We start from the raw sequence: 14,372 nt of genomic DNA on the forward strand, positions 1-14,372 counted from the left end.
GATGAGTCAACTTTAGTTAAAAGGCGTCCCAATAATTCGAAGTTTTTAGATCTTGATGCTAAATTTGGTAAAAGTGGGATTGGAGAGGTCAAAACTTTACATAGCATTGAACCCACTATTATGGATTTCAAGGAATTTAATTATGATAATTGTTCTTTAATAGATTGTATTTCCTTGTTGCAATCTGTGTTGAATTCTCCTCATGCTTATAGTCAAAATAAAGCTTTTACCGAACATATTGTTGATGCCTTGATGCACTCTTATGAAGAAAAACTTGAATTGGAAGTTTCTATACCTAGAAAACTTTATGATGAGTGGGAACCTACTAAAAAATTAAAATTAAAGATCATGAATGCCATGCTTTGTGTGATTTGGGTGCTAGTGTTTCCACGATTCCGGAAACTTTATGTGATGTGCTAGGTTTCTATGATTTTGATGATTGCTCTTTAAACTTGCACCTTGCGGATTCCACCATTAAGAAACCTATGGGAAAGATCAATGATGTTCTTATTGTTGCAAATAGGAATTATGTGCCCGTAGATTTTATCATTCTTGATATATATTGCAATCTTTCATGTCCTATTATTCTTGGTAGACCTTTCCTTAAAACGATTGGTGCGATTATTGATATGAAGGAAGGGAATATTAGATTCCAATTTCCATTAAGGAAATGCATGGAACACTTCCCAAGAAAGAAAGTCAAATTACCTTATGAATCTATCATGTGTGCCACTTATGAATTGAATGCCAAAGATGGCAATACTTAGATCTATTCTCGCTTTTATCCCTAGCTAGGGGCGTTAAACGATAGCGCTTGTTGGGAGGCAATCCAATTTTATTTTTATTCCTTGCTTTTTGCTTCTGTTTAGTAATAAATATTTCATCTAGCCTCTGTTTAGATGTGGTTTTATGTTTTAATTAGTGTTTGTGCGGAGTAGAACCTATAGGATAACCTACGGTGATAGTTAATTTGGTTCTGCTGAAAAACAGAAACTTTTGCGCGCACGATAATAATTTTAATAAATCACAGAAAAGTGCTTTTGCATTAATTCTTTTTGCAGTAGATCAATAGACAAATTACCCAGGACTTCCTATTTTGGTAGGATATTTAGAGTTCCAGAAGTATTCGAAAGTTACAGATTGCTACAGACTGTTTTTTTTGACAGATTCTGTTTTTCGTGTGTTGTTTCCTTATTTTGATGCATCTATGGCTAGTATCGGGGGGTATGAACCATAGATAAGTTGGAATACAGTAGGTTTAACACCAATATAAATAAAGAATGAGTTCATTACAGTACTTTATGTGGTGGTTTTTCTTTCTTGCACTAACGGAGCTCAAGAGATTTCCTGTTGAGTTTTGTGTTGTGAGGTTTTCAAGTTTTGGGTAAAGATTTGATGGACTATGAAATAAGGAGTGGCAAGAGCCTAAGCTTGGGATGCCCATGGCACCCCAAGATATCCAAGGACAACCAAAAGCCTAAGCTTGGGGATGCCCCGAAAGGCATCCCCTCTTTCGTCTTCGTTTATCGGTAACTTTACTTGGAGCTATATTTTTATTCACCACATGATATGTGTTTTGATTGGAGCGTCTTGTATGATATGGGTCTTTTATTTTTAGTTTACCACAACCATCCTTGATGTACACACCTTTTGGGAGAGACACACTTGATTTGGAATTTATTAAAATACTCTATGTGCTTCACTTATATCTTTTGAGCTAGATAATTTTTCTCTAGTGCGTCACTTATACTTTTTAGAGCACGGCGGTGGCTTAATTTTGTAGAAATTGTTGATCTCTTATGCTTCATTTATATTATTTTGAGAGTCTTATAGAACATCATGGTATTTGCTATGGTTATAAATTTGGTCCTAGAATGATGGGCATCCAAGTTGGGTATAATAAAAATTATCATAGAAAGTGAATTGGATGCTATGATTAATTTGATGCTTGATAATTGTTTTGAGATATGAGGATGGTGATATTAGAGTCATGCTAGTGGAGTGATTATGAATTTGAGGAATACTTGTGTTGAAGTTTGTGATTCCCGTAGCATGCACGTATGGTGAACCGCTTTGTGATGAAGTTGGAGCATATTTATTGATTGTCTTTCTTATGAGTGGCGGTCGGGGACGAGCGATGGTCTTTTCCTACCAATCTATCCCCCTAGGATCATGCACGTAGTAATTTGTTTTCACTGACTTGTAGATTTTTGGAATAAGTATATGAGTTCTTTATGACTAATGTTGAGTCAATGGATTATACACACTCTCACCCTTCCACCATTAGCCTCTCTTGTGCCGCGCAACTTTTGCCGGTACCATACACCCACCATATACCTTCCTCAAAACAGCCACCATACCTACCTATTATGGCATTTCTGTTGGGGAACGTAGCAGAAATTCAAAAAATTTCCTACGAATCACCAAGATCTATCTATGGAGAGACCAGCAACGAGTAGAAAGAGAGTGCATCTACATACCCTTGTAGATCGCTAAGCGGAAGCGTTCAAGTGAACGGGGTTGATGGAGTCGTACTCGTCGTGATTCAAATCACCGATGATCCTAGTGCCGAACGGACGGCACCTCCGCGTTCAACACACGTACAGCTCGACGATGTCTCCCACGCCTTGATCCAGCAAGGAGAGAGGGAGAGGTTGAGGAAGACTCCATCCAGCAGCAGCACAACGGCGTGGTGGTGATGGAGGAGCGTGGCAATCCTGCAGGGCTTCGCTAAGCACCTACGGGAGAGGAGGAGGTGTCACGGGAGGGAGGGAGGCGCCAAGGGCTCAGGTATAGATGCCCTCCCTCCCCTCCACTATATATAGGGGCAGGGGAGAGGGGGGAGGCGCAGCCTTGCCCCTTCCTCCAAGGAAGGGGTGCGGCTAAGAGGGGGGGGAGGAGTCCATCCTCCCCAAGGCACCTCGGAGGTGCCTTCCCCTTTTAGGACTCTCCCCTTTTCCTATATCTTGGCGCATGGGCCTCTAGGGGCTGGTGCCCTTGGCCCATGTAGGCCAAGGCGCACCCCCTACAGCCCATGTGGCCCCCCGGGGCAGGTGGCCCCACCCGGTGGGCCCCCGGGACCCTTCCGGTGGTCCCGGTACAATACCGATGACCCCGAAACTTGTCCCGATGGCCGAAACAGGACTTCCTATATATAAATCTTTACCTCCGGACCATTCCGGAACTCCTAGTGACGTCCGAGATCTCATCCGGGACTCCAAACAATATTCGGTAACCACATACAAACTTCCTTTATAACCCTAGCGTCATCGAACCTTAAGTGTGTAGACCCTACGGGTTCGGGAGACATGTAGTCATGACCGAGATGTTCTCCGGTCAATAACCAACAGCGGGATCTGGATACCCATGTTGGCTCCCACATGTTCCACGATGATCTCATCGGATGAACCACGATGTCAAGGACTCCATCAATCTCGTATACAATTCCCTTTGTCTAGCGGTATGGTACTTGCCTGAGATTCGATCGTCGGTATACCGATACCTTGTTCAATCTCGTTACCGGCAAGTCTCTTTACTCGTTCCGTAACACATCATCCCGTGATCAACCCCTTGGTCACATTGTGCACATTATGATGATGTCCTACCGAGTGGGCCCAGAGATACCTCTCCGTTTACACGGAGTGACAAAATCCCAATCTCGATTCGTGCCAACCCAACAGACACTTTCAGAGATACCCGTAGTGTACCTTTATAGCCACCCAGTTACGTTGTGACGTTTGGCACACCCAAAGCACTCCTACGGTATCCGGGAGTTGCACAATCTCATGGTCTAAGGAAATGATACTTGACATTAGAAAAGCTTTAGCATACGAACTACATGATCTTGTGCTAGGCTTAGGATTGGGTCTTGTCCATCACATCATTCTCCTAATGATGTGATCCCGTTATCAACGACATCCTATGTCCATGGTCAGGAAACCGTAACCATCTATTGATTAACGAGCTAGTCAACTAGAGGCTTACTAGGGACATGGTGTTGTCTATGTATCCACACATGTATCTGAGTTTCCTATCAATACAATTCTAGCATGGATAATAAACGATTATCATGAACAAGGAAATATAATAATAATCAATTTATTATTGCCTCTAGGGCATATTTCCAACAGTCTCCCACTTGCACTAGAGTCAATAATCTAGTTCACATCGATATGTGATTAACACTCAAGGTCACATCCCCATGTGACTAACACCCAAAGAGTTTACTAGAGTCAATAATCTAGTTCACATTTACCATGTGATTAACACTCGATGAGTTCTGGGTTTGATCATGTTATGCTTGTGAGAGAGGTTATAGTCAACGGGCCTGAACCTTTCAGATCCGTGTGTGCTTTACAAATCTCTATGTCATCTCCTAGATGCAGCTACCACGTTCTATTTGGAGCTATTCCAAATAACTGTTCTACTTGGAGCTATTCTAAATTGTTGCTCCATTATACGTATCCGGTATCTCTACTCAGAGCTATCCGGATAGGTGTTAAGCTTGCATCGACGTAACCCTTTACGACGAACTCTTTTACCACCTCCATAATTGAGAAAATTCCTTAGTCCACTAGTTACTAAGGATAACTTTGACCGCTGTCCTGTGATCCATTCTTGGATCACTCTTGTACCCCTTGACTGACTCATGGTAAAGCACACTTCAGGAGCGGTACACAGCATAGCATACTGTAGAGCCTATGTCTTAAGCATAGGGGACGACCTTAGTTCCTTTCTCTCTATTCTGCCATGGTCGAGCTTTAAGTCTTAACTTCATACCTTACAACTCAGGCAAGAACTCCTTCTTTGACTGATCCATCTTGAACACCTTCAAGATCACGTCAAGGCATGTGCTCATTTGAAAGTACTATTAAGCGTTTTGATCTATCCTTATAGATCTTGATGCTCAATGTTCAAGTAGCTTAATCCAGGTTTTCCATTGAAAACACTTTCCAAATAACCCTATATGCTTTCCAGAAATTCTACGTCATTTCTGATCATTAATATGTCAACAACATATACTCATCAGAAATTCTATAGTGCTCCCACTCACTTCTTTGGAAATACAAGTTTCTCATAAACTTTGTATACACCCAAAATCTTTGATCATCATCAAAGCATATATTCCAACTCCGAGATGCTCACTCCAGTCCTCAGAAGGATTGCTGGAGCTTTGCATACTTATTAGCATATTTCAGGATAGACAAAACCTTCCGGTTGTATCACATACAACCTTTCCTCAAGAATCGTCGAGGAAACAATGTTTTGACATCCTATCTGCAAGATTTCATAAATAATGCAGTAATTGCTAATATAATTCCAACAGACTCTTAGCATCGCTACGAGTGAGAAAGTCTCATCGTAGTCAACTCCTTGAACTTGTCGAAAAACATCTTAACGACAAGTCGAGCTTTCTCAATGGTGACACTTACCATCATTGTCTGTCTTCCTTTCAAAATCCATATGTACCTAACAGCCTTACGACCATCAAGTAGTTCTTCCAAAGTCTACACTTTGTTTTCATACATGGATCCTCTCTCGGGTTTTATGGCCTTGAGCCATTTATCGGAATCCGGGCCCACCATCGCTTCTCCATAGCTCGTTGGTTCATTGTTGTCTAGCAACATGACTTCCAAGACAGGATTACCGTACCACTCTGAAGTGGTACGCATCCTTGTCACCCTACAAGGTACGGTAGTGACTTGATCCAAAACTTCATGATCACTATCATAAGCTTCTACTTCAATTGGTGTAGGTGCCACAGGAACAACTTCCTATGCCCTGCTACACACTAGTTGAAGTGACGGTTCAATAACCTCATCAAGTCTCTACCATCCTCCCACTCAACTCTTTCGAGAGAAACCTTTCCTTGAGAAAGGACCCGATTCAAGAAACAATCCATATTGCTTTCGGATCTGAATTAGGAGGTATACCCAACTGTTTTGGGTGTCCTATGAAGATGTATTTTATCCGCTTTGGGTTCGAGCTTATCAATCCTGAAACTTTTTCACATAAGCGTCGCAGCCCCAAACCTTTAAGAAACAACAACTTAGGTTTCTCTAAACCATAATTCATACGGTGTCATCTCAAAGGAATTACGTGGTGCCCTATTTAAAGTGAGTGCGGTTGTCTCTAATGCCTAACCCATGAACGATAGTGGTAATTCGATAAGAGACATCATGGTACGCACCATATCCAATAGGGTGCAACTATGATGTTCGGACACACCATCAAACTATGGTGTTCCAGGCGGTATTATTTGTGAAACAATTTCCACAATGTCTTAATTGCGTGCCAAAGCTCGTAATTCAGATATTCATCTCTATGATCATATCATAGATATTTTATCCTCTTGTCACGACGATCTTTCAACTTCACCCTGAAATTACTTGAACCTTTCAATAATTCAGACTCATGATTCATCAAGTAAATGTACTCAACATCCACTCAAATTATCTGTGAAGTAAGAACATAACAATATCCACTACATGCCTCAGCACTCATTGGACTGTACACATCAAAATGTATTACTTCCAACAAGTTGCTATCTTGTTCCATCTTACTGAAAACGAGGCTTTTCAGTCATCTTGCCCGTGTGGTATGATTTGCATGTCCCAAGTGATTCAAAATCAAGTGAGTCCAAACGGTCCATTTGCATGGAGTTTCTTCATGCATATACACCAATAGACATGGTTCGCATGTCTCAAACTTTTCAAAAACGAGTGAGCCCAAAGATCCATCAATATGGAGCTTCTTCATGCGTTTTATACCGATATGACTTACGTGGCAGTGCCACAAGTAGGTGGTACTATCATTACTATCTTTTGGCATGAACATGTGTATCACTACGATCGAGATTTAATAAACCATTCATTTTAGGTGTAAGACCATTGAAGGTATTATTCAAATAAACAGAGTAACCATTATTCTCCTTAAATGAATAACCGTATTGCGATAGACGTAATCCAATCATGTCTATGCTCAACGCAAACACCAAATAACAATTATTTAGGTTTAACACCAATCTCTTTGGTAGAGGGAGCGTGCGATGCTTGATCATATCAAGCTTGGAAAAACTTCCAACACATATCGTCAGCTCACCTTTAGCTAGTCTCCGTTTATTTCGTAGCCTTTTGTTTCGAGTTACTAACACTTAGCAACCGAACCGGTATCTAATACCCTGGTGCTACTAGGAGTACTAGCAAAGTACACATTAACACAATGTATATCCAATATACTTCTATCGACCTTGCCAGCCTTCTTATCTACCAAGTATCTAGGGTAATTCTGCTCTAGTGGTTGTTCCCCTTATTACAGAAGCACTTAGTCTCGGGTTTGGGTTTTACCTTGGGTTTCTTCACTAGAGCAGCAGCTGATTTGCCGTTTCATGAAGTATCCCTTCTTTCCCTTGCCCTTCTTGAAACTAGTGGTTTCACCAACCATCAACAATTGATGCTCCTTCTTGATTTCTACTTTCGCGGTGTCAAACATCGCGAATACCTCAAGGATCATCATATCTATCCTTGATATGTTATAGTTCATCACGAAGCTCTAACAGCTTGGTGGCAATGACTTTGGAGAACCATCACTGTCTTATCTGGAAGATCAACTCCCACTCGATTCAAATGATTGTTGTACTCAGACAATCTGAGCACAAGCTCAACAATTGAGCTTTTCTCCTTAGTTTGCAGGTTAAGAAAGTCATCGGAGGTCTTATACCTCTTGACATGGGCACGAGCCTGAAATCCCAATTTCAGCCCTCAAAACATCTCATATGTTTCGCGATGTTTCAAAAACGTCTTTGGTGCCTCAACTCTAAACCGTTTAACTGAACTATCACGTAGTTATCAAAACGTGTATGTCCGATGTTCGCAACATCCACAGACGACGTTTGGGGTTCAGCACACTGAGCGGTGCATTAAGGACATAAGCTTTCTACTGTCCGCATAATCGCTACTATCAACTTTCAACTATTTTTTTTTCTCTAGGAACATATCTAAACAGTAGAACTATAGCGTGAGCTACGACATAATTTGCAAAAACCTCTTGACTATGTTCAGGATAATTAAGTTCATCTAAGTGATTACATGATCCGAGTCAAACTAGGCCATGTCCGATCATCACGTGAGACGGACTAGTCATCATCGGTGAACATCTTCATGTTGATCGTATCTTCTATACGACTCATGTTCGACCTTTCGGTCTCCGTGTTCCGAGGCCATGTCTGTACATGCTAGGCTCGTCAAGTTAACCCTAAGTGTTTCGCGTGTGTAAATCTGTCTTACACCCGTTGTATGTGAACGTTAGAATCTAACACCCGATCATCACGTGGTGCTTCGAAACACGAACTGTCGCAACGGTGCACAGTTAGGGGAGAACACTTCTTGAAATTGTTGTAAGGGATCATCTTATTTACTACCGTCGTTCTAAGCAAATAAGATGTATAAACATGATAAACATCACATGCAATCAAATAGTGACATGATATGGCCATCATCACTTTGCTCCTTTTGATCTCCATCTTCGGGGCTCCATGATCATCATCGTCACCGGCATGACACCATGATCTCCATCATCATGATCTCCATCATCGTGTCTTCATGAAGTTGCCTCGCCAACTATTACTTCTACTACTATGGCTACCGGTTAGCAATAAAAGTAAAGTAATTACATGGCGTTGTTCAATGACACGCAGGTCATACAATAAATAAAGACAACTCCTATGGCTCCTGCCGGTTGTCATACTCATCGACATGCAAGTCGTGATTCCTATTACAAGAACATGATCAATCTCATACATCACATATATCATTCATCACATCCTTTTTGGCCATATCACATCACATAGCATACCCTGCAAAAACAAGTTAGACGTCCTCTAATTGTTGTTTGCATGTTTTACGTGGCTGCTATGGGTTTCTAGCAAGAACGTTTCTTACCTACGCATGAACCACAACGTGATATGCCAATTGCTATTTACCCTTCATAAGGACCCTTTTCATCGAATCCGATCCGACTAAAGTGGGAGAGACAGACACCCGCCAACCACCTTATGCAACTAGTGCATGTTTGTCGGTGGAACCGGTCTCACGTAAGCGTACGTGTAAGGTTGGTCCGGGCCGCTTCATCCCACGATGCCGCCGAATCAAGATAAGACTAGTAACGGCAAGCATATTGAACAATATCGACGCCCACAACTACTTTGTGTTCTACTCGTGCAAAGAATCTACGCAATAGACCTAGCTCATGATGCCACTGTTGGGGAACGTAGCAGAAATTCAAAAAAATTCCTACGAATCACCAAGATCTATCTATGGAGAGACCAGCAATGAGTAGAAAGAGAGTGCATCTACATACCCTTGTAGATCGCTAAGCGGAAGCGTTCAAGTGAACGGGGTTGATGGAGTCGTACTCGTCGTGATTCAAATCACCGATGATCCTAGTGCCGAACGGACGGCACCTCCGCGTTCAACACACGTACAGCTCGACGATGTCTCCCACGCCTTGATCCAGCAAGGAGAGAGGGAGAGGTTGAGGAAGACTCCATCCAGCAGCAGCACAACGGCGTGGTGGTGATGGAGGAGCGTGGCAATCCTGCAGGGCTTCGCTAAGCACCTACGGGAGAGGAGGAGGTGTCACGGGAGGGAGGGAGGCGCCAAGGGCTCAGGTATAGATGCCCTCCCTCCCCTCCACTATATATAGGGGCAGGGGAGAGGGGGGAGGCGCAGCCTTGCCCCTTCCTCCAAGTAAGGGGTGCGGCTAAGAGGGGGGGAGGAGTCCATCCTCCCCAAGGCACCTCGGAGGTGCCTTCCCCTTTTAGGACTCTCCCCTTTTCCTATATCTTGGCGCATGGGCCTCTAGGGGCTGGTGCCCTTGGCCCATGTAGGCCAAGGCGCACCCCCTACAGCCCATGTGGCCCCCCGGGGCAGGTGGCCCCACCCGGTGGGCCCCCGGGACCCTTCCGGTGGTCCCGGTACAATACCGATGACCCCGAAACTTGTCCCGATGGCCGAAACAGGACTTCCTATATATAAATCTTTACCTCCGGACCATTCCGGAACTCCTAGTGACGTCCGAGATCTCATCCGGGACTCCAAACAACATTCGGTAACCACATACAAACTTCCTTTATAACCCTAGCGTCATCGAACCTTAAGTGTGTAGACCCTACGGGTTCGGGAGACATGTAGTCATGACCGAGATGTTCTCCGGTCAATAACCAACAGCGGGATCTGGATACCCATGTTGGCTCCCACATGTTCCACGATGATCTCATCGGATGAACCACGATGTCAAGGACTCAATCAATCCCGTATACAATTCCCTTTGTCTAGCGGTATGGTACTTGCCCGAGATTCGATCGTCGGTATACCGATACCTTGTTCAATCTCGTTACCGGCAAGTCTCTTTACTCGTTCCGTAACACATCATCCCGTGATCAACCCCTTGGTCACATTGTGCACATTATGATGATGTCCTACCGAGTGGGCCCAGAGATACCTCTCCGTTTACACGGAGTGACAAAATCCCAATCTCGATTCGTGCCAACCCAACAGACACTTTCAGAGATACCCGTAGTGTACCTTTATAGCCACTCAGTTACGTTGTGACGTTTGGCACACCCAAAGCACTCCTACGGTATCCGGGAGTTGCACAATCTCATGGTCTAAGGAAATGATACTTGACATTAGAAAAGCTTTAGCATACGAACTACATGATCTTGTGCTAGGCTTAGGATTGGGTCTTGTCCATCACATCATTCTCCTAATGATGTGATCCCGTTATCAACGACATCCAATGTCCATGGTCAGGAAACCGTAACCATCTATTGATTAACGAGCTAGTCAACTAGAGGCTTACTAGGGACATGGTGTTGTCTATGTATCCACACATGTATCTGAGTTTCCTATCAATACAATTCTAGCATGGATAATAAACGATTATCATGAACAAGGAAATATAATAATAATCAATTTATTATTGCCTCTAGGGCATATTTCCAACAATTTCCATAGCCATTCCGAGATATATTGACATGCAACTTTCCACCGTTCCGTTTATTATGACACGCATCATCATTGTCATATTGTTTTTGCATGATCATGTAGTTGGCATCGTATCTGTGGCAAAGCCACCTTCATAATTCTTCCATACATGTCACTCTTGATTCATTGCATATCCCGGTACACCGCCGGAGGCATTCATATCGAGTCATATTTTGTTCTAAGTATCGAGTTGTAATCTTGAGTTGTAAGTAAATAAAAGTGTGATGATCTTCATTATTAGAGCATTGTCCCAAGTGAGGAAATGATGATGGAGACTATGATTCCCCCACAAGTCGGGATGAGACTTCGGACTTTATAAAAAAAGGCCAAAAAAAGAGAAAGGCCAAATAAAAAATGCGAGAAAAAGAGAGAAGGGACAATGTTACTATCCTTTTTAACACACTTGTGCTTCAAAGTAGCTCCATGATCTTCATGATAGAGAGTCTCCTATGTTGTCACTTTCATATACTAGTGGGAATTTTTCATTATAGAACTTGGCTTGTATATTCCAATGACGGGCTTCCTCTAAACACCCTAGGTCTTCGTGAGCAAGCAAGTTGGATGCACACCCACTTAGTTTCTTTTGTTGAGCTTTCATACATTTATAGCTCTAGTGCATCCGTTGCATGGCAATCCCTACTCACTCACATTGATATCTATTAATGGGCATCTCCATATCCCATTGATACGCCTAGTCGGTGTGAGACTATCTTCTCCTTTTTTGTCTTCTCCACAACCACCATTCTATTCCACACATAGTGCTATGTCCATGGCTCATGCTCATGTATTGCATGAAAATTGAAAAAGTTTGAGAATACTAAAGTACTATGAAACAATTGCTTGGCTTGTCATCGGGATTGTGCATGATTAAATACTTTGTGTGATGAAGATAGAGCATAGCCAGACTATATGATTTTGTGGGATAACTTTCTTTAGCCATGTTATTTTGAGAAGACATGATTGCTTTGTTAGTATGCTTGAAGTATTATTGTTTTTATGTCAATATGAACTTTTATTTTGAATCATTTGGATCTGAACATTCATGCCACAATAAACAAAATTACATTGCGAATTATGCTAGGTAGCATTCCACATCAAAAATTCTGTTTTTATCATTTACCTACTCGAGGACGAGCAGGAATTAAGCTTGGGGATGCTTGATATGTCTCCAACGTATCTATAATTTTTGATTGATACATGATATTATATTACCTGTTTTGGATGTTTATGGGCTTTACTTTACACTTTTATATCATTTTTGGGACTAACCTACTAACCGGAGGCCCAGCCCGAATTGCTGTTTTTTTGTCTATTTCAGTGTTTCGAAGAAAAGGAATATCAAACGGAGTCCAAACGGGATGAAACCTTCGGGAGCGATCTTTTCGGAACAAATGCAAACTAGGAGACTTGGAGTGGACGTCAAGAAGCGAACGAGGTGGCCACGAGGGTGCCCGGCGAGCCCTAAGGGGGTGGGCGCGCCCCCGCCCTCGTGGGCCCCTCGTGGCTCAACCGACCTACTTCTTCCTCCTATATGTATTCACGTACCCTGGAAACATCCAGGAGCACCACGAAAACCTAATTCCACCGCCGCAACCTTCTGTATCCGCGAGATCCCATCTTGGAGCCTTCGTCGGCGCTCCGCCGGAGGAGGAATCGACCACGGAGGGCCTCTACATCATCTCCAAGGCCTCTCCGATGAGTTGTGAGTAGTTTACCACAGACCTTCGGGTCCATAGTTATTAGCTAGATGGCTTCTTCTCTCTCTTTGAATCTCAATACAAAGTTCTCCTCAATCTTCTTGGAGATCTATTCGATGTAACTCTTTTTACGGTGTGTTTGTCGAGATCCGATAAATTGTGGGTTTATGATCAAGTTTATCTATGAGAAATATTTGAATATCCTCTGAATTCTTTTATGTATGATTGGTTATCTTTGCAAGTCTCTTCGAATTATTAGTTTGGTTTGGCCTACTAGATTGATCTTTCTTGCAATGGGAGAAGTGCTTAGCTTTGGGTTCAATCTTGCGATGTCCTTTCCCAGTGACAGCAGGGACAGCAAGGCACGTATTGTATTGTTGCCATCAAGGATAAAAGGATGGGTTTATGTCATATTGCATGAGTTTATCCCTCTACATCATGTCATCTTTCTTAATGCGTTACTCTGTTCTTCATGAACTTAATACTCTAGATGCAGGCAGGACTCAGTCGATATGTGGAGTAATAGTAGTAAATGCAGAATCGTTTCGATCTACTTGTCATGCCTAGATATTCTCATAACTATGCACTTTTCTATCAATTGCTCGAAGTAATTTGTTCACCTACCGTAATACTTATGCTATCTTGAGAGAAGCCACTAGTGAAACCTATGGCCCTCGGGGTCTATCTTTTGTCATATAAGTTTTCCATTTACTTTTATTTACATCTTTACTTTCCAATCTATATCATAAAAATACCAAAAATATTTATCTTATCTTATTATCTCTATCAGATCTCACTTTCGCAAGTTACCGTGAAGGGATTGACAACCCCTTTATCGCATTGGTTGCGAGATTCTTGTTTGTTTGTGTAGGTACGAGGGACTTCTGTGGAGCCTTCTACTGGATTGATTCCTTAGTTCTCAAAAACTGAGGGAAATACTTATGCTACTTTGCTGCATCTTCTTTTCCTCTTTGTCGGTGTCAAAACCGGCGGATCTCGGGTAGGGGGTCCCGAACTGTGCGTCTAGGCGGATGGTAACAGGAGACAAGGGACACGATGTTTTTACCCAGGTTCGGGCCCTCTCGATGGAGGTAAAACCCTACTCCCGCTTGATTAATATTGATGATATGGTTAGTACAAGAGTAGATCTACCACGAGATCGGAGTGGCTAGACCCTAGAAGCTAGCCTATGGTATGATTGTTGTTCGTCCTACGGACTAAAACTCTCTGGTTTATATAGACACCGGAGAGGGCTAGGGTTACACAGAGTCGGTTACAACGGGAGGAGATCTTCATATCGTATCGCCAAGCTTGCCTTCCACGCCAAGGAAAGTCTCATCCGGACACGGGACGGAGTCTTCAATCTTGTATCTTCATAGTCTGGGAGTCCGGCCATCCGGACACCCCCTAATCCAGGACTCCCTCAATAGCCCCTGAACCAGGCTTCAATGACGACGAGTCCGGCGCGCAAGTTGTCTTCGGCATTGCAAGGCGGGTTCTCTTGCAAATTCTCTGTATCCGTCGAATAGTGTCCGGCTTCTAGTGTGTGTTGTCCTCCTTGGCTTCTGTGCCCCATAATGACCATCTTCCACGCGTCAAACGAATGCGAAAAGCCAGGGGGTTTTCTTTT

This window comes from Triticum dicoccoides, chromosome 3B, assembly GCF_002162155.2.
Source record: "Triticum dicoccoides isolate Atlit2015 ecotype Zavitan chromosome 3B, WEW_v2.0, whole genome shotgun sequence".
In the NCBI taxonomy this organism is placed as follows: domain Eukaryota; kingdom Viridiplantae; phylum Streptophyta; class Magnoliopsida; order Poales; family Poaceae; genus Triticum; species Triticum dicoccoides.